We start from the raw sequence: 22,271 nt of genomic DNA, 5'->3' as shown, positions 1-22,271 counted from the left end.
TAATTTTTACCCCTACGCTATCCAACAGTTTTCCTACTGTTGCACTCTCTGTAGTGGGAATAGTAATTTTTACCCTTACGCTATCCAACGCTTTCCCTACTGTTGCACCCTCTGGAGTGGGAATTGTAATTTTTACCCCTACGCTATCCAACGTTTTCCCTACTGTTGCACTCTTTGGAGTGGGAACAGTCATTTTTACCCTCCCGCTATCCACCGCTTTCCATACTGTTGCATTCTCTGGAGTGGGAATAGTAATTTTGACCCCTACGCTATCCAACGCTTTCTCTACTGTTGCACTCACTGGAGTGAGAATAGTAACTTTTTATCCTCCCGCTATCCAACGCTTTCTCTACTGTTGCACTCTCTGGAGTGGAAATAGTAATTTTTAACCCTACCCTATCCAACGCTTTCTCTACTGTTGCACTCACTGGAGCGGTAATAGTAAATTTGACTCTTTCCGCTATCCTACGGTAAAAATATTTTATATTTTTTATTAATTTTACGTTCATATATATATATATATGTATTAATAAATCAATTTGTATGTTTTTTTTAGTAACATTCATTATTTATCAATTTTAAGGTTATTTAAGTATTTTAAGTATGTTTAAGTTAATTTTATTTATTATTTCATTAATTTTTAATCACTTTAAAGCATTTTAAAAAATTCGATATTTTGACTATCTATATTTTTTTACAACAATATTTTTGATTCAATATTTTTGTACTTAACTGTTTGGAGATAGGAAGTCAATATTTTTGTATTCTATATTTTTTACTCGATATTTAGGTACTTCTATATTTGTGTTATCGATATCGTTTCAGTGATCCATTAAAATCCACTGCTATCATAAGGTTGTTACAACATGACCACAATACTGCCTAACAAAACTGTTCAGCTGTGTTATCTTACAAAACCCCTGTCTGTTCAATGCATTGTAGAAATTAACCAAACACAGACTAGCATTTCCACGCTTTAAAACAATAGCTTGGGAGTCACTTTGGGCAGAGGAAATATCCTTAATCCTTCAATTCAGGGATAAAGATGTAAAGATGACCAGACCACCCCTATCTCTTCCGCTAGCTGAAGGGGAGGCGGAGACAAAGAAAGCTTTGCACCCCTCCAGAAATAGGTTGCAATTCCCCATCCAAGTCTCCTGGAGACAGATCAGAGAGAATTGCCTGATGAACTGCACCCACAACGGGTCTATGATCTTCTCTGCTAGCCCAGCAATGTTCCAAGACAGAACATTATAGTCCTCTAACTTGGATGGATCCTCAGATGGTACAGTGGGTAAAGCCTCTAATAACACAGGGTTGGGCAACTCAGACATGGACAGTACTGGTGACCTGGCACCCAAAGAAGAAAGATCAGCGAACGCACGGGGGCAAGCATTTGGATCTAGAGGCTCTGATCTTATACTCAGTCAATCACAGTCATCCAGCCTTGAAAGGGCTGCAAATCTATTTGGCCCCTGCAGGATAGATGAAAAGTGGCAATTCCCCATCGTTTTATACCTCTTGGCCATGGGGTTAAGATATCTAGCCCTAGTCAGCTCCGCCGGCTTCTGAGACCACGTATAACGTGATAAATTCAGGTTATCGTGCCTTGGGGGCTCCGCCTTATAGAAAAATCCCAAGGGCAAAATCTGAATACCTTGTTCCCTGTTTGCTAATCCAGCCCGGACCTCCCAGAACATTTTCTTCACAGGCAGTGGAATATTAAAGTTCACCACTATACAATCACCCCCGCTTGATTTCTTAGAACTTCCCAACCAAGCAACACTGCGTACCATGATAATTTTCCATTCAAACGCCGGGCCCACAGCGGTATTCCTAGGCAGCCAGTGTTTAACCTTATTCTTAAGCTGGGAAAAGCACTCCTTTGAGCCTATTGGGAGAGACAGGATGTTCCGTAGGATAACCACCAGGAGTTTTGATTGCGGCAGGAGATCAATAACTGCTAAATTCTGCTGCACCTCATTGGGATACCCCTGCCGCATGCCCTCATTCTTTCCTGAGTCAAGGGAAGCTTGACCGGGTTGCTTCACTAATGGAGCCCCCTATGACGGCAAACTCTCAGATGGCTTGCCACGCAACTCTCCTAAATTGCTACAGATCATATTTGCAGCAGGAGACACAGTGCCAATCGAAGGACAAGAAGCCCCAGACACCCCATCTGAGGGCATAGTGCCGGATACATTTTGGGTTCCGATGACACTAACACAGCACAGCTTTAGGGTTGATTAGATTGTATTAATTTATACTGGCATGCTATACTTTGCTCAATGCAGTTTAGCTTAACCATGATTGGGTGTAACTTTTCTTCCAGCATACTGCACAGGGTAGACTTAAAAACTTTCATAATGGGGAGGTCAGCCACTAAAGGGGATGCAGTCAAAGACACCCCAATATCAGGTGCTGGTTTTAGCAGTACATTAGATTACATTTTTTTTGCTTGGCTACCTATTGCTTTGCCTTTCCTTTTCGTGCTACCATAAGACCGGCGTACCACCCCCAGTTGTTGTGGCGGGTTAAGGTCGCCAGATGTCTCTATAGAAATGTGAGAAGTCATCCCACATTCCTCATCCTTTCTTATGGTGACTAAGGGGACTGCCCCTTGCCTGTTTTCGACGATTACAACAGGAGACCTCCTCCTGAGATTCTGATACGGGGTAAAGCATGTCCTTATCTCGGGTAACACTACCCAACCCCGGTGAGAGTAAAGTGCTTCCAGCCTCATCAGTACAGTCCTTTGATTGATTGTTAGTCCCACCCAGGAGAGGAAGAAGGCCGCTGGTGGGAATTCTATATAAACGCCTATTAACCAACTTGATCTCCCTATCTATGACTGAAGCAGCTCTAGTTAAAAAGGCGTCCATGGTAGTTACAGTTGCTCCAGCTGTACCTGAGGGCCTCTCCTGGGTCGCCCGGGTCTTTTGCCTCCCCATGACGGGTGAACTGATTTATTATCCCAAGCTTGCCTCAAACAAATGGGCCCTCAGTAACCAACCTGCAGCAAATCTAACACTAAATTCTCACACACAAGGGCCACCAAGTAATAACATAGAAAATAAAATGTAAATGAGGAAAAGTCACCAAAAAATATAGAAGAATGTCCAAAGAACTATAAATAAAAACTGAAATAACCTGGCCAGCCCAGCCTCTTCCGGCCGCTGACCGGGTGCGGATGGGCCGGCCCTTGGCCCGGGCTTCACCCCGGCGGCGCCTGGGCATGCCCGTGCGCGTCCTACGCTGCGGGAGGCAGTGAGCGTTCTTAAGCGCCTCCTGGCGCTTTAGAGTGACGCCGTTTTAATGCGCCTGCCAGAAACGCTGGGAGTTGTAGTCCCTGGCCGCCTGTCCATGTTCGATCCTGCAGCAACAGACCTTGCGGCAGTGCAGGCAACATCGTGGGCCCCAAGGGCTGGTGCAGAGAAGGTATGCTGAGTCCCAAACAATAGATGACCAGCAGTGTCAGCAGCGTCCTGTGCTGTGGGAGGCAGTGAGCGTTCTCAAGTGCCTCCTGGTGCTTTAGAGTGACGCCGTTCTAATGCGCCTCCCAGGAACGCTGGGAGTTGAAGTCCCTTGCCTCCTGTCCACCATAGATCCCGCAGCATTAGACCTCGCAGCAGTGCAGGCAACGTCATGGGCCCCAAGGGCTGGTACAGAGAAGGTAAGCTGAGTCCCAAACAATAGATGACCAGCAGTGTCAGCAGCTCCCGCGCTGCGGGAGGCAGTGAACGTTCCTAAGAACCTCCTGGCGCTTTAGAGTGACGCCGTTCTAATGCGCCCACCAGGAACGCTGGGAGTTGAAGTCTCTGGCCGCCTGTCCGCATTCGATCCCGCGGCAACAGACCATTCATGCCTGCATACGTTGTGATTGCTGGAGCACATTTAAATTCTAGTTGTATGGAAATGTGAAATAAAGTCATATCAAAATGTGATGTTCAGAACAATATTGTGGAGCCCAGGTAATTAATTACAAAAAAGCACTATCGTCAAGGCAGTGATTCACATACTCCATCATCATCTAAGTCAACTTCACCATGCCAGAAATCCACACATCTCACTAGCTTTAAGTCAGCATCTGCATAATAAACTTGGCCTAGTAAGTGCATTAACCTCAGAAGGTAAAGCAGCAGCTATGTGAGCTGTCAACATTGGTCCAGACATATTATGCAATGTTGCATTGCCAGAAATCCTCTTGACCCTAGCATGTAAATTAATATTGCTGAGCCAGTAAGCTGCATAAACTTTACTATGTAACATGTTCTTGCTGGCCCTTTATACACATAGATTGTAAAAGTAACAATTCCATCATGTCAGTAATTCACATTGGCAAAGGTATGTTTTGCACCATCCTAGACATGTCAGTAAAAGATGTTGACCCCAGAAAAAAACGCTGCTATAACTGCAACCCACATGGAGCCCACAAAAATAACATATTTCCATTGCCAACCCAGTAATCCACACTGATACAAAAGCAACTATACAAAATATTAACCTCAGATTAGTTATAGATCGAGTGCTACCAGTATATTATGCTTATTGTAGGAAGGTGGAATGTTACTGCATGGTTGCCCCCACTTTTTTCCTGGTGTTTTGATGGTTTTCGACTTAGTTTGGCTGGGATCCCTGCTAATCATGGCCCAGCATATCTGCTTTCCTCTTTAAATTGATTGCATGTACTTTCCAGATTGGTTACTGGGTTACCGTTGTGAGTCCCTAGTATATGGTACCTTAGGTACTAAGGGCATAGGTACAGCAGAGGCCTACCAGGGGCTGAAGCATGTATTATGCCACCACTGGGAAGCCTTCCAAAATGGGACTACAGGTCTGCTGCTGCAGCCTGGGTAAGGTGGTGCATGCACCCCTTACTGAGATATAGGTTACCTATATCTACCTTTAATCACTGACACATATAAACCTATAAGTCACTGCTATGGCAGACCTTATCAATCCTGAAGGCAGAGTGCTTGGTTTTGTGTGAGAGGGTGCCCATGCATGAGCAGGACCCCTCTGCAGCTTTCAGAATTTATTCTCTGCAGCTGTTCTGTAATACAGCCAGACCATAAGTGCATTATAACCTCGCGGTTAATGCCAACTTTGGAAAGGCCGCATGGAAACATGTTGTGTTTGGTGTCTAACACTTTGGAATCCTACCCCCGCCAGACCTGGCAGCGGGGGTAGAATTCCACCCTTTTAGAGGGAGAAGACATGTACACACTTACCTGACCGATAATCGTTCCAAAGAGCCCCAGCATCACAAAATGGATGCTGCAGCCACAGACACAAGTCACACACTTGGTGCCCCTGTGCATATCCCACTTCAAACCGGTTGCAGGGGCACTCAGCCCCTGCTCTGGTGCAAAACTGGACAAAGGGAAAGGGGTGTAACCACCCCCCTCCCTGGATTCTCCCATTAGTGGGTCCCCAGAATAATTCCAACTCCCTAACTTAGTATAAGTATGGGAACCCAGTCCTTAAGACTTCAGATTACACCTGGACGAAACTCTGCAACATATTTCCCGGAACTTTGACATTCTACATCGACTAGAAGACAGAAGAATCTCCCTTGGGGTCAAGGAGTGACTCCCCTGTTCAAACAGGCACCAAAGAAGCATCTTGCCAGTTTGCATTTCCAAGGCTCCTGCCGGATCCCGACGGTGCGATGCAGGACATGGCCTTCTAGACTTCTCAGAAGCCAACACGAGATCTCAGCAAAGCTGAGACCCGCTGCCCTTATGAGTGACATGGGACCAGAACTCCTGGACACTGTGCACATTTGCAAGTGCATCTACTTCCTGAGCTTTCCCGAAGGTGCGCATTGGGCTACTTATAGTGCAAGCTCGAGCACCATTTGCACCGAAGATTGTAGGCCTACACTCCACTATAGTTCCGTGGGCCCGCTTCTAGCATTTCCACTTGAGGCTCCTTTGCGATCCTTGGTAGGTCCCCACAAAGGTGACTCTTCTGTGGTTGCTCCAGATGTGCCCTGACTCCCCTCCAAAGGATGAGTCCCTCAGACTTTGCTGGTCTGCACCGAAGCCAATCTTTGCTTTCTGTGTGGGTTGCTGTTGCCAAGGCTTGTTGGGTCCATTCCAGAAACCGACACCGCAGCACTCACATCCTTCGTGTGCAGCTCGGATCCAGCTCCTAGTTGTCCTCAATGCCTCCTGGTCCTCGTGGCTGAAGAATCAAGCTTCACCTTCTTCACATGAAATTACCCGACATCGGTTGGCCAGACTCTGTCCCCTCTGCTTTCAAGTTCTTCAGATCTCCGATCCACCCTTGGATCCACCCGTACACTTTCCACTTGGTCGCCTGCAGCACTTTTTAGCAGCTCACCATTGAAATTGATGACAAAACCTGTCCCTAAAAGACACCTATGCATCCGGATTCCCTGGGTGAGGTAACTCGAGTACTCCAGTGCTCCAGTGGGTGTTGACTCTAGAACCTCATAATTCTAAAGGGGTTTGCTCCAGGTCCCCTTCTAAGTGTCCTTAATCTGTAATTTTCCAACCGCGACTTTCCCCATAGAAGTTAATGATGATTTGCGGCTGTGTTTAGACACTGCACTCGTCCCCCTTGGGTCCCCTGTGTCACTACCTTGGGTGGTTCCTGGTGGCCCCAGCGATTCTAAAGGCTTTAGGCCTTGTATCTATGTCAGTCATGGTTCTTATAGCACTTTCTTAGTATTTGGTTTGGTACGCCCCTAGAGCTCAACACACATTGTGCTAATTTACTGTGTGCTAAATAAGTTTACTGAATGTATTTTTGCCTCTAGCCTCATAAAGAGACACAAGCGATGTCTTTAGAACAAATACAAATATTTTATGTATATACCTGGTGTGTTTTTCCTTTCATTTGGTCATTCATGAGATCATAGACTGGTAAAACAAGCTGCTTTACATTCCTTCAAGACTTACCCTGAAGGCTGCTCTCCACAACTACCACTAGGATCGCTTTCCATATAGGTTGTCTTTAAGCCTACCATCAATAAGGGTCGTTTGGACTGGTGCAAGGTGCCCACTAGAATAGTGGACAGCATATGCCAGGCCAACTTCTCACACTTATTAAATTTAAATAGGTCACAGTCGGCTCACCGAGCACCTTGTTCATTAATTACAGTACATACTTTCCTTTACTTAGACATCCTCATCTGTTTCTGTCCTCTACAAAGGTAAGGTAGTAGACACGACTTTTTGACTGTTGAGAAAGATTTTAATTACTAAGCATTGAGGTAATTACTCCTAATTATTAAGCATTGAGATAGTTACTTTACTTTCTGTCTTCCTTCTTTCTATTATTGGCATCACAAGCTTTGTACATATCATTTACACAACATGACATAGTGAGTGACAAGTGAATACAAGTGCTGCCACCATGCAGTTCTGTGTCAGTCATTCTCAGTCACTTAAATCTCAGTGGTTACAAGATCTAGTTTGAACAAAGCATTTTTCTACAGTCTCAGAGGGTATATCGAGTCAAATATCAATTTCCGAGTGCGAGTATCATGTCTAATACAGTATGCTCAAAGCAAATTTACAAAAAACAATTTGATGGACAGAATGTAGATCAATGTCTTACATTCACCCCAGTACAAGGATCTGGGCCTAAATCCATCGTTTTTTGCACTCCACACCACCCTGGGTTAGATAATGGCTTTATGCAAATCAGCTCTGACCCTGTGCCCCATGGGAACAGTCCAGTCCGAACTACACAGCCATACCTTTCCCAGACCGGAATCAAGCATCCGAGGACCGGACCGGTTTCGAGGTAACACCTCTCATTAGCCCGGCTAGCTTGACTCCAGTGGTGTGGAGGCTCTGGGACCCACTTCTGAGCTACCCCAGTACACTCAGGGAGAAAATTACAAAAAACAATTTGATGGACAGAATGTAGATCAATGTCTTACATTCACCCCAGTACAAGGATCTGGGCCTAAATCCATCGTTTTTTGCACTCCACACCACCCTGGGTTAGATAATGGCTTTATGCAAATCAGCTCTGACCCTGTGCCCCATGGGAACAGTCCAGTCCGAACTACACAGCCATATCTTTCCCAGACCGGAATCAAGCATCCGAGGACCGGACCGGTTTCGAGGTAACACCTCTCATCAGCCCGGCTAGCTTGACTCCAGTGGTGTGGAGGCTCTGGGACCCACGTCTGAGCTACCCCAGTACACTCAGGGAGAAAATTACAAAAAACAATTTGATGGACAGAATGTAGATCAATGTCTTACATTCACCCCAGTACAAGGATCTGGGCCTAAATCCATCGTTTTTTGCACTCCACACCACCCAGGGTTAGATAATGGCTTTATGCAAATCAGCTCTGACCCTGTGCCCCATGGGAACAGTCCAGTCCGAACTACACAGCCATATCTTTCCCAGACCGGAATCAAGCATCCGAGAACCAGACCGGTTTCGAGGTAACACCTCTCATCAGCCCGGCTAGCTTGACTCCAGTGGTGTGGAGGCTCTGGGACCCACGTCTGAGCTACCCCAGTACACTCAGGGAGAAAATTACAAAAAACAATTTGATGGACAGAATGTAGATCAATGTCTTACATTCACCCCAGTACAAGGATCTGGGCCTAAATCCATCGTTTTTTGCAATCCACACCACCCTGGGTTAGATAATTGCTTTATGCAAATCAGCTCTGACCCTGTGCCCCATGGGAACAGTCCAGTCCGAACTACACAGCCATATCTTTCCCAGACCGGAATCAAGCATCCGAGGACCGGACCGGTTTCAAGGTAACACCTCTCATCAGCCCGGCTAGCTTGACTCCAGTGGTGTGGAGGCTCTGGGACCCACGTCTGAGCTACCCTAGTACACTCAGGGAGAAAATTACAAAAAACAATTTGATGGACAGAATGTAGATCAATGTCTTACATTCACCCCAGTACAAGGATCTGGGCCTAAATCCATCGTTTTTTGCACTCCACACCACCCTGGGTTAGATAATGGCTTTATGCAAACCAGCTCTGACCCTGTGCCCCATGGGAACAGTCCAGTCCGAACTACACAGCCATATCTTTCCCAGACCGGAATCAAGCATCCGAGGACCAGATCGGTTTCGAGGTAAGACCTCTCATCAGCCCGGCTAGCTTGACTCCAGTGGTGTGGAGGCTCTGGGACCCACGTCTGAGCTACCCCAGTACACTCAGGGAGAAAATTTCAAAAAACAATTTGATGGACAGAATGTAGATCAATGTCTTACATTCACCCCAGTACAAGGATCTTGGCCTAAATCCATCGTTTTTTGCATTCCACACCACCCTGGGTTAGATAATGGCTATATGCAAATCAGCTCTGACCCTGTGCCCCATGGGAACAGTCCAGTCCGAACTACACAGCCATATCTTTCCCAGACCGGAATCAAGCATCCGAGGACCGGACCGGTTTCGAGGTAACACCTCTCATCAGCCCGGCTAGCTTGACTCCAGTGGTGTGGAGGCTCTGGGACCCACGTCTGAGCTACCCTGTACACTCAGGGAGAAAATTACAAAAAACAATTTGATTGACAGAATGTAGATCAATGTCTTACATTCTCCCCAGTACAAGGATCTGGGCCTAAATCCATCGTTTTTTGCACTCCACACCACCCTGGGTTAGATAATGGCTTTATGCAAATCAGCTCTGACCCTGTGCCCCATGGGAACAGTCCAGTCCGAACTACACAGCCATATCTTTCCCAGACCGGAATCAAGCATCCGAGGACCAGACCGGTTTCGAGGTAACACCTCTCATCAGCCCGGCTAGCTTGACTCCAGTGGTGTGGAGGCTCTGGGACCCACGTCTGAGCTACCCCAGTACACTCAGGGAGTAAATTACAAAAAACAATTTGATGGACAGAATGTAGATCAATGTCTTACATTCACCCGAGTACAAGGATCTGGGCCTACATCCATCGTTTTTTGCACTCCACACCACCCTGGGTTAGATAATGGCTTTATGCAAATCAGCTCTGACCCTGTGCCCCATGGGAACAGTCCAGTCCGAACTACACAGCCATATCTTTCCCAGACCGGAATCAAGCATCCGAGGACTGGACCGGTTTCGAGGTAACACCTCTCATCAGCCCGGCTAGCTTGACTCCAGTGGTGTGGAGGCTCTGGGACCCACGTCTGAGCTACCCCAGTACACTCAGGGAGAAAATTACAAAAAACAATTTGATGGACAGAATGTAGATCAATGTCTTACATTCACCCCAGTACAAGGATCTGGGCCTAAATCCATCGTTTTTTGCACTCCACACCACCCTGGGTTAGATAATGGCTTTATGCAAATCAGCTCTGACCCTGTGCCCCATGGGAACAGTCCAGTCCGAACTACACAGCCATATCTTTCCCAGACCGGAATCAAGCATCCGAGGACCAGACCGGTTTCGAGGTAACACCTCTCATCAGCCCGGTTAGCTTGACTCCAGTGGTGTGGAGGCTCTGGGACCCACGTCTGAGCTACCCCAGTACACTCAGGGAGAAAATTACAAAAAACAATTTGATGGACAGAATGTAGATCAATGTCTTACATTCACCCCAGTACAAGGATCTGGGCCTAAATCCATCGTTTTTTGCACTCCACACCACCCTGGGTTAGATAATGGCTTTATGCAAATCAGCTCTGACCCTGTGCCCCATGGGAACAGTCCAGTCCGAACTACGCAGCCATATCTTTCCCAGACCGGAATCAAGCATCCGAGGACCGGACCGGTTTCGAGGTTACACCTCTCATCAGCCCGGCTAGCTTGACTCCAGTGGTGTGGAGGCTCTGGGACCCACGTCTGAGCTACCCCAGTACACTCAGGGAGATAATTACAAAAAACAATTTGATGGACAGAATGTAGATCAATGTCTTACATTCACCCCAGTACAAGGATCTGGGCCTAAATCCATCGTTTTTTGCACTCCACACCACCCTGGGTTAGATAATGGCTTTATGCAAATCAGCTCTGACCCTGTGCCCCATGGGAACAGTCCAGTCCGAACTACACAGCCATATCTTTCCCAGACCGGAATCAAGCATCCGAGGACCGGACCGGTTTCGAGGTAACACCTCTCATCAGCCCGGCTAGCTTGACTCCAGTGGTGTGGAGGCTCTGGGACCCACGTCTGAGCTACCCCATTACACTCAGGGAGAAAATTACAAAAAACAATTTGATGAACAGAATGTAGATCAATGTCTTACATTCACCCCAGTACAAGGATCTGGGCCTAAATCCATCGTTTTTTGCACTCCACACCACCCTGGGTTAGATAATGGCTTTATGCTAATCAGCTCTGAACCTGGCCCCATGGGAACAGTCCAGTCCGAACTACACAGCCATATCTTTCCCAGACCGGAATCAAGCATCCGAGGACCGGACCGGTTTCGAGGTAACACCTCTCATCAGCCCGGCTAGCTTGACTCCAGTGGTGTGGAGGCTCTGGGACCCACGTCTGAGCTACCCCAGTACACTCAGGGAGAAAATTACAAAAAACAATTTGATGGACAGAATGTAGATCAATGTCTTACATTCACCCCAGTACAAGGATATGGGCCTAAATCCATCGTTTTTTGCACTCCACACCACCCTGGGTTAGATAATGGCTTTATGCAAATCAGCTCTGACCCTGTGCCCCATGGGAACAGTCCAGTCCGAACTACACAGCCATATCTTTCCCAGACCGGAATCAAGCATCCGAGGACCGGACCGGTTTCGAGGTAACACCTCTCATCAGCCCGGCTAGCTTGACTCCAGTGGTGTGGAGGCTCTGGGACCCACGTCTGAGCTACCCCAGTACACTCAGGGAGATAATTACAAAAAACAATTTGATGGACAGAATGTAGATCAATGTCTTACATTCACCCCAGTACAAGGATCTGGGCCTAAATCCATCGTTTTTTGCACTCCACACCACCCTGGGTTAGATAATGGCGTTATGCAAATCAGCCCTGACCCTGTGCCCCATGGGAACAGTCCAGTCCGAACTACACAGCCATATCTTTCCCAGACCGGAATCAAGCATCCGAGGACCGGACCGGTTTCGAGGTAACACCTCTCATTAGCCCGGCTAGCTTGACTCCAGTGGTGTGGAGGCTCTGGGACCCACGTCTTAGCTACCCCAGTACACTCAGGGAGAAAATTACAAAAAACAATTTGATGGACAGAATGTTGATCAATGTCTTACATTCACCCCAGTACAAGGATCTGGGCCTAAATCCATCGTTTTTTGCACTCCACACCACCCTGGGTTAGATAATGGCTTTATGCAAATCAGCTCTGACCCTGTGCCCCATGGGAACAGTCCAGTCCGAACTACACAGCCATATCTTTCCCAGACCGGAATCAAGCATCCGAGGACCGGACCGGTTTCGAGGTAACACCTCTCATCAGCCCGGCTAGCTTGACTCCAGTGGTGTGGAGGCTCTGGGACCCACGTCTGAGCTACCCCATTACACTCAGGGAGAAAATTACAAAAAACAATTTGATGAACAGAATGTAGATCAATGTCTTACATTCACCCCAGTACAAGGATCTGGGCCTAAATCCATCGTTTTTTGCACTCCACACCACCCTGGGTTAGATAATGGCTTTATGCAAATCAGCTCTGAACCTGTGCCCCATGGGAACAGTCCAGTCCGAACTACACAGCCATATCTTTCCCAGACCGGAATCAAGCATCCGAGGACCGGACCGGTTTCGAGGTAACACCTCTCATCAGCCCGGCTAGCTTGACTCCAGTGGTGTGGAGTGCCTGGGACCCACGTCTGAGCATCCCCAGCGCACTTATGGCGGTATTTGCAAACAAAACAGGTGATGGACCGAATGTGGATCAATGTCACACATTCATCCCAGTCAAAAGATCTGGGCCCAAATCCATCGTTTTTTTGCACTCCACACCACCCTGGGTTAGACAATGGCGATATGCAAATCAGCTCTGACCCTGTGCCCCATGGGAACAGTCCAGTCCGAACTACAAAAGCCATGTCCTTCCCAGAACGGAATCAAGCATCCGAGGACCGGACCGGTTTCGAGGTAACACCTCTCATCAGCCCGGCTAGCTTGACTCCAGTGGTGTGGAGTGCCTGGGACCCACGTCTGAGCCTCCCCAGCGCACTTATGGCGGTATTTGCAAACAAAACAGGTGATGGACCGAATGTGGATCAATGTCACACATTCATCCCAGTCAAAAGATCTGTACCCAAATCCATCGTTTTTTTGCACTCCACACCACCCTGGGTTAGACAATGGCGATATGCAAATCAGCTCTGACCCTGTGCCCCATGGGAACAGTCCAGTCCGAACTACAAAAGCCATGTCCTTCCCAGAACGGAATCAAGCATCCGAGGACCTGACCGGTTTCGAGGTAACACCTCTCATCAGCCCGGCTAGCTTGACTCCAGTGGTGTGGAGTGCCTGGGACCCACGTCTGAGCATCCCCAGCGCACTTATGGCGGTATTTGCAAACAAAACAGGTGATGGACCGAATGTGGATCAATGTCACACATTCATCCCAGTCAAAAGATCTGGGCCCAAATCCATCGTTTTTTTGCACTCCACACCACCCTGGGTTAGACAATGGCGATATGCAAATCAGCTCTGACCCTGTGCCCCATGGGAACAGTCCAGTCCGAACTACAAAAGCCATGTCCTTCCCAGAACGGAATCAAGCATCCGAGGACCGGACCGGTTTCGAGGTAACACCTCTCATCAGCCCGGCTAGCGTGACTCCAGTGGTGTGGAGTGCCTGGGACCCACGTCTGAGCATCCCCAGCGCACTTATGGCGGTATTTGCAAACAAAACAGGTGATGGACCGAATGTGGATCAATGTCACACATTCATCCCAGTCAAAAGATCTGGGCCCAAATCCATCGTTTTTTTGCACTCCACACCACCCTGGGTTAGACAATGGCGATATGCAAATCAGCTCTGACCCTGTGCCCCATGGGAAAAGTCCAGTCCGAACTACAAAAGCCATGTCCTTCCCTGAACGGAATCAAGCATCCGAGGACCGGACCGGTTTCGAGGTAACACCTCTCATCAGCCCGGCTAGCGTGACTCCAGTGGTGTGGAGTGCCTGGGACCCACGTCTGAGCATCCCCAGCGCACTTATGGCGGTATTTGCAAACAAAACAGGTGATGGACCGAATGTGGATCAATGTCACACATTCATCCCAGTCAAAAGATCTAGGCCCAAATCCATCGTTTTTTTGCACTCCACACCACCCTGGGTTAGACAATGGCGATATGCAAATCAGCTCTGACCCTGTGCCCCATGGGAACAGTCCAGTCCAAACTACAAAAGCCAGAGCTGATTTGCATATCGCCATTGTCTAACCCAGGGTGGTGTGGAGTGCAAAAAAACGATGGATTTGGGCCCAGATCTTTTGACTGGGATGAATGTGTGACATTGATCCACATTCGGTCCATCACCTGTTTTGTTTGCAAATACCGCCATAAGTGCGCTGGGGATGCTCAGACGTAGGTCCCAGGCACTCCACACCACTGGAGTCAAGCTAGCCGGGCTGATGAGAGGTGTTACCTCGAAACCGGTCCGGTCCTCGGATGCTTGATTCCGTTCTGGGAAGGACATGGCTTTTGTAGTTCGGACTGGACTGTTCCCATGGGGCACAGGGTCAGAGCTGATTTGCATATCGCCATTGTCTAACCCAGGGTGGTGTGGAGTGCAAAAAAACGATGGATTTGGGCCCAGATCTTTTGACTGGGATGAATGTGTGACATTGATCCACATTCGGTCCATCACCTGTTTTGTTTGCAAATACCGCCATAAGTGCGCTGGGGATGCTCAGACGTGGGTCCCAGGCACTCCACACCCCTGGAGTCAAGCTAGCCGGGCTGATGAGAGGTGTTACCTCGAAACCGGTCCGGTCCTCGGATGCTTGATTCCGTTCTGGGAAGGACATGGCTTTTGTAGTTCGGACTGGACTGTTCCCATGGGGCACAGGGTCAGAGCTGATTTGCATATCGCCATTGTCTAACCCAGGGTGGTGTGGAGTGCAAAAAAACGATGGATTTTGGCCCAGATCTTTTGACTGGGATGAATGTGGGACATTGATCCACATTCGGTCCATCACCTGTTTTGTTTGCAAATACCGCCATAAGTGCGCTGGGGATGCTCAGACGTGGGTCCCAGGCACTCCACACCACTGGAGTCAAGCTAGCCGGGCTGATGAGAGGTGTTACCTCGAAACCGGTCCGGTCCTCGGATGCTTGATTCTGTTCTGGGAAGGACATGGCTTTTGTAGTTCGGACTGGACTGTTCCCATGGGGCACAGGGTCAGAGCTGATTTGCATATCCCCATTGTCTAACCCAGGGTGGTGTGGAGTGCAAAAAAACGATGGATTTGGGCCCAGATCTTTTGACTGGGATGAATGTGTGACATTGATCCACATTCGGTCCATCACCTGTTTTGTTTGCAAAGCAAATTTACAGCAGCAAGAGTGGCTGGTCAAGGTGTGTGTTCCTCTTCCTTAAGCAGCGGGCTGGTTTGTATTGATTTCTTTCATCAGGATGAGTGCTATGGTTTAACTTCATCTATAGGCGGTCTAATACTAGATTTGCCATTCAGTTTTTTATTGTGTATTTGTCCTGCAGTAAGGAGATTCACAGCCAGCTTCCATACAAGTGAAACTATCCCTTTGACAGTGATAGACCTGTCATATTTGGTGTGGTCTTCCACCAAATGTTTTTCCTCCATCTCTCCTGTATTTTGAATTGTGCTTTTATTGACATTGGGAATCTGTGCACTCTACCACTGCTAACCAGTGCTAACCAGTGCTAAAGTGCTACTGCTCTCCCCATTAAACATTGCACAATTGACTTATACCTGAGTGGCATATTTCGTTTTCTTTTAAGTCTCTACTATATGGTACTGCATGTACCCAGGGCCTGCAAATTAAATGTTAATAGTAGGCTTGCAGCACCCCTTGTGTCCCCACCTAAGTTGCCCTATAAGCCATGTCTCAGGCCAGCCTATAGTAGAGTTTTAAACTGCATAATTGATATGACAAAATATATCCTTTGCTTTGCCTAAACCTTCCTTTTTCAAACACATATGTAACCTCTAAGGTAGACCCTAAACAACGCCTAGGGCAAAATGCATTGTATTTAAAAGGTAGGGTGTGTGTTTTTAATGTTTCGCATAACCTGCTAGTGAAAAACTCCTAAATGCATTTATTTCTATTACAATGGCTATGCCTCCCATTGAATATCATTGGGTTACCTTATTACATTTAATAAGACCTAACATTTGATTGGGAACAGATAGGAATGTCAAATTGGACTCAAATAAATTGTAAGTTAAAATTGTATATAATTGTGAAGTCAGATTTTATGTCACTATTCTGAAAATGCCACTTTTAGAAACTCAGCATTTCCTTGTCCTTGTCCCGCTGCCTGTGTCTTGGGCCACATGACTGTGAATCATTAGTACCTGGCCTTTTGGTATTCCTTCCGGGCAGTGAGTCAAAAGCAGAATTGGTGTTGGCAGGATAGGCCATCCTGTCAGCATAGGTAGGGTGGAGCTGTTCCCTGGACCACGTACATTTCAAACGGCTGCCTCTAGCATACACATAAAGGAACCTGACACCAGTCGTTTGTCACTTCAGACTACTTGGAACATTGACAGGAGAAGGGAATTCACAATTATAAAATAAAACGGCACTGCAGCATTTAATAAAAGTAGATAGGTGATTTTTTCCTAAACAATTCCTAATTTTCTATTACAGTCAATTATGAGTCATTTTGTGAAGATGTGTTGTTAGTGGTGGGCGAGGGTGATTCGGACTGATATAAGCGGATATATGATCTGTTCTAGTTTGATGTGTTATAGACTGGTTTTAGTGGCTACTGTAATTAGGGTCTGAAAAGGTATAAAGGATTATTCTCCTCCATTTTTTCATTTTGTTAAAAAACTGCTCTAAGTTTGCAAAGTGAAAACATTACCCAACAGAATGACATTTCAGCAAAAGTAAGGCTGTGGGACAAAGACTACATGGAAACCAACTTTTAGTGCGATATTCATCTGAAAAAAGATCCAGATAGAAATTCGTTTTTAGGAATTTTTCTTCTTGGAGGAGTCTTCTACCATAAGGGAAGATCTAGGTTTATCAACCTTGTCTATTCTCAAGGACTATGTCTAAAAACGCTCACTCCAGTTGTAATTTGACAACAATATAATCATACCTTTAAAAAATGGACACACAGTGATATGAAACCTAAATTGCATCCATTTATGAACTGCTGTACATTTGTAGGTAATTGGTGATATGCACCTCTACCATATATGAGTAGGCAGTACATACAGTGAGTATAACACGTTTACAGTGCCTATTAATTGACTTTTTGTTTTACCAAAGACCTAAGGTTTAGCACAGTAGAAAAAGAAACAGTAAAGATAAAACAATAAATACGTTTTAAGCATAAATTAAAAAAGTCCCCCTCTCTTTCATGCTTCCTAATTAAGGGCTACAAAACTGGTGTGGTATAAAAAATGGACCTCGCATCTGCTGTCATTTGCTGAACCTATTATCTTTGCGGGTGACTTTAATGTGGTATTAGACCCCGTGCTGGATAAATCCGCTAATAGTCGCCCCCTGGTACTTTCCAAGACTAGGTCCCTGTTGCACAGCTCAATGAAACAATATGGGTATGTCGATATTTGCAGAGTAAGGTCAGGGCAGCAACAGGGTATCTCTTTTCGAAATTACAAATACCATCATCATTCTAGGATAGACTATATATTAATCATCCAGAGATTGGTGGATATTGTAAGGAGTATTATTTATCTCCCTCTACACCTATCTGACCATTCTGCGGTAGTTATGGAACTTGAGGGGACTAGTAAGAGCTCCCCCAGGACGTGGTCTTTCAATCGTTATTTTCTCTCCCAACCTGACGACATCTTGGATCTTAAAACTGAGGCCCATAATTTTATGAGATTTAACATTGGCTCGGCGACCAGTGCGGTCGTTTGGAACTCCTTTAAGGCCTTCTTGAGAGGTCCTATTACTGGTAAAGTGTCCTACCGTAGGAAACAGTATAGGGAGGAAATCGCTTCCATTGAAGCCAAGATAGCTAAAATAAAACTTGATATAGACGCTAATCTTACCTCTCCTGAGTCCGTGTTAAACCAGCTTCTTAATCAATTTTTGTTCTGAAAGGTCAACTGGGTTCCGTTTTAAATCATAGAATCCAACAGAAATGGGAGGCTAGTAAAATAGCCCAATTTGAATTTGGAGAGGGGGCAGGAAAATTATTGGCTTGGAAGACCAAAACAGACCAGGTACGCAATAATATAGCCTCTATTACAGTGAATAATACCACTTTCTCCTCGGACAAAGACATCAGGCGGGCCTTTGAAGAGTTATTCCAAATAATCTATCAAGAGGACAATAAAATTGACCTAGAGTCGATTAATGGCTTGCTGAATGAGATTTCTCTTCCTTCACTTTCTACCGAGCAGCGTTTATTTTTGGATAGCACTATCACTGAAGAAGAGGTAAGGTCAGCTATTAAAAAGAGTAGGAAAGGGAAGGCTGCCGGACCTGATGGGCTCCCAGCTGAAATCTATAGAGCCCTAGAACAAGAAATAGTGTCCTTTCTTACTATCCTGTTTAACCAAATCGTACTTGAAGGTCAGTGGCCCCCAGCATCTTGGGACAATGCCTCAATTACCCTTATTCTGAAACCTGGGAAACCAGCGGACGCGTGTGGATCCTATAGGCCAATATCAATCTTGAACGTGGACTATAAGATCTTTGCCACAGTTCTTGCAAATAGGCTGGCTTTGATTGCCCCTTCTGTCCTACATCAAGATCAGAAGGGATTTGTGAAGGGGCGCCAATTATATGAGTTAACATATGACCTGATAGAACCATTGATATGGCATCGGTTGAGACCCTCCCGCTGGCCACTCTTACGTTGGACACAACCAAGGCCTTCGACAGGGTCAACTGGTTGTACCTGTCGAGGGCTTTGGCCAAGTTCAACGTGGGTGAGGGTTTTCGCCGTGCTGTTGGTCGACTATATCGAACTCCATCTGCGCGCCTTCTGGTTAATGTAGATCTATCGAACCCTTTCACCATCTCAAGGGGGGCACGGCAGGGCTGCCCTCTCTCCCCTCTTCTATTCGATTTATATATCAAACCCTTTGCTCAACAACTGAGGGAGGATGTCAACATCAAACATTTTGCTTATAGAGGATGGGAGAGAAAAGTAGCCCTATATGCGGATGATGTCCTTATTCTTACATCTGAGGTCTGCACTGCACTTCCTGCAGTTTTAAAAATTGTTCACAAATTTGGGCAAGCATCGGGCTATGAGATTAACACTGCAAAAACTGAGATGCTTGTCTGGAATGATGATGGGGATGGGAGGGCCACTAGTATACAGGCTAGTTCCTCTATGAGGTATCTGGGTCTTAATATTGTGGAAGACATCAATCGAATTGCTACAGTAAATTTCACTGCAATAGCAAAAGACGGTCGTAAGCTTTTGCAAGCATGGGCCCATCTTCCGCTTTCATTAATTGGGAGAGTAAACTTGATCAAAATGTCGATTTTACCCAAAGTTTCCTTTTTATTTAATACCATCCTACTATACTTTGACCAATCTTTGTTAGCTAAATTACAGTCGGAAATTACATCCTTTATTTGGGACAGGTACCTTCCAAGAATTGCTTGGAAGAAATTTAGAAGGCGCAGGGAGAAGGGGAGGTTGGCTGCCCCAGACCTAAAATTATATGCATGGGCATATCACACACTCAAATGTTGTGAAAAATGCCTACAGACTACGGGGTTGGGACCATGTTCTCTGCTATGCTTAAAGGTGAAGGAGTCAGTCAGTCTGGCTTCTTATTTAAATTTGGAAACCTGAAATTTAAAAAAAAATTAAACTGAAGGTCTTGCAAGGGATGGCCAAAATATGGTCAGAATTAACAAAATCTATAAAGCTGGGGTACTTTTGTAATAGGACACTTTTATGGGATATACCTGAAAGTCCCATTTGGCTAGGAGATAGTTTAGCGGTCCCGTTAAAAGAAGCTGGTCTGGAAGTTTGGGGTGACCTCTTTTTTGAAGGGGACCTGCTTACATGGGAATATCTTAAGAATAATATTGGCCCCAATTTTGCAAGGTTTAAATATATGCAGATTGCTAGCTGGACCCACTCTTATATGGACAATGCACCGGTAAGGAAGGAGATCTCTTTGTGGTATAAACTTATACTGGAAGAAATCGATGGCGACTTTAAGCTACCAGACCTGTTGTGGGGATCTCTACTTACTGGTCATAACCTGCAAGAGCTTTGGACCGCCTCATTTGGGCTCTTACGGAACATCGTGAAGCCTGCATGGTTATGTAGAAATCATCTCTATACCCTACACAGGGCATATTATTCTCCCCTTCGACTTTCTAAATTCACTGAGGGAAAGTTAGTCTCTTGTGCCAAGTGTGGTCTGGTGGCTGCTTCGGATGCCCACATGTTCTTTGAATGCCCCCGTTTGGCCTCATTCTGGGAGGCGATCAGTAACATTCTTTCGGTATCGTTAGGCTTTCAAGTAGTCCTGGAGCTCCCCCTTGTGAATTTCGGGATCCTGGATGGGGTTCGGAGATCAGCAAAAAATCTGGTGTTCTATTCTATTTTATTGGCCAGAAGGGAGATCTGTAAAAAATGGAAGGATCCCTTACCTCCCTCTCTCAACGATTGGCAGGCATCCGTCTTGCAGGTTTCACAATTGGATATGCCTAGGGCCGGTAACCAAAGTAAAAGGGCATTCTGGCATCTGCTGTCATGAGAGCAGTGAGTTACCCGGGTTTTTTTTTTTCCCCGGGTCCAATGATTACGCTACTGTGGTTTTTACTCCATCTGTAGAGCCGCTGTCCGGTCCTAGCCAGGCCCAATTTGGCTGTAACTTCCACCAAATATTACTTATGTCTCAGTAATTGGTTTTTCTTGATGCTCGTTTCGGAAGGACACGTCATTGCTGAGGGATGTCCGTTTTCCACCTTGCCATATCCCTGCCAGTTTGATAAACTGAGACAGCATGTCGTAACCCCACCCGATTTTGCATCTGTAACCATGGTGGTAAATGAGGACAAAAAAAAAAATGGACCTTGCATTAAAATGCCATGAGAAGGCAGTTCACTAAGTTATGTTGAGTACAACAGTTGAGAAGACTGGTTATATTCAAGTGTGTTACACAGGCCCCTGCAGGTTTGGTAGTGCAGAGGGGACCGCATATTTTAGTGCAGGGCCAGCTTTAGGGTGGTGTGATCTGTGCAGCCGCACCTAAAACTGAGCTCAGGTGTGGGTGGAGGCACTGTGTTTAGAAAAAACATGGGTTTAAAAGCACATGCTGCATAGTTCCTTTTGTGCTCAGCAGTTTTCAGGCAACAATAAAAATGTTGAGGTAACTCTAATGAATAATGTTACTGCTATAGAGTGATTCGAGTGTTAAAGTTTAGGCCCATTTACACATATTTCTCCAGAGGGACGGTTCTTTGTAGACGCCTGAGAGGTGAAGGGAGAAAATCACTTGTTAGCATCTCAATACAGTGCAACCAATTTAGTTTAGTAAGTTTCAAATATAAATTCGGAAACAAATCAACGTAGATCAATCCCAGCATAATCATATAAAAGTACAAAAAGATCAGAATACGTCCAAATCTACCTAAGATTTACCCTACATAGTACAAAGCAAATTACTAACTCATTGATGATGATGCAGATGATCAGATAAAAAAATGAAGATTACATTTCATCAGATCATTCTCTTCAACGAACATGGGCAAGCTATCTTGTCCTATGCTGCCTTAACAAGGGCCACTTTAATCTAAAATCGTTTGGGTAAACACATGACCAAGAAAGAAAGGTGTCAGCCATCAGAGTCTTTAATAGAAGGCCCTCCAACAACGGGTTAAGTAGCATAAAGCGACAGGCACATAGGTCTGCTCTGTCAAAACCTGAAATGGACTCCTGTCCCAATCTATGTTCAGTACAATATCAATCGCAGTCACAGTAGAATCCCACATGATCTTCTCTGGTAAATTTCCATGCTCTGGCACAACGGGATACTTTTGCCACCTTTCCCACATTTATAACTTACAACTTCGCTCATCCTTGGTCATATCTCTTTTCTCCCATGAGAACTTGCCTACTTACTAGTTATCGCGCTATTCTTTGCCAAATCAACTTTCTCATGCAATACTATCTAGTGAAAACCCTCCTGAACTAATCGAATAAGGCTTCTTTTTAA

Source organism: Lissotriton vulgaris, chromosome 8 (assembly GCF_964263255.1).
Source record: "Lissotriton vulgaris chromosome 8, aLisVul1.2, whole genome shotgun sequence".
Taxonomy (NCBI): domain Eukaryota; kingdom Metazoa; phylum Chordata; class Amphibia; order Caudata; family Salamandridae; genus Lissotriton; species Lissotriton vulgaris.
This window is presented reverse-complemented; position numbering follows the sequence as displayed.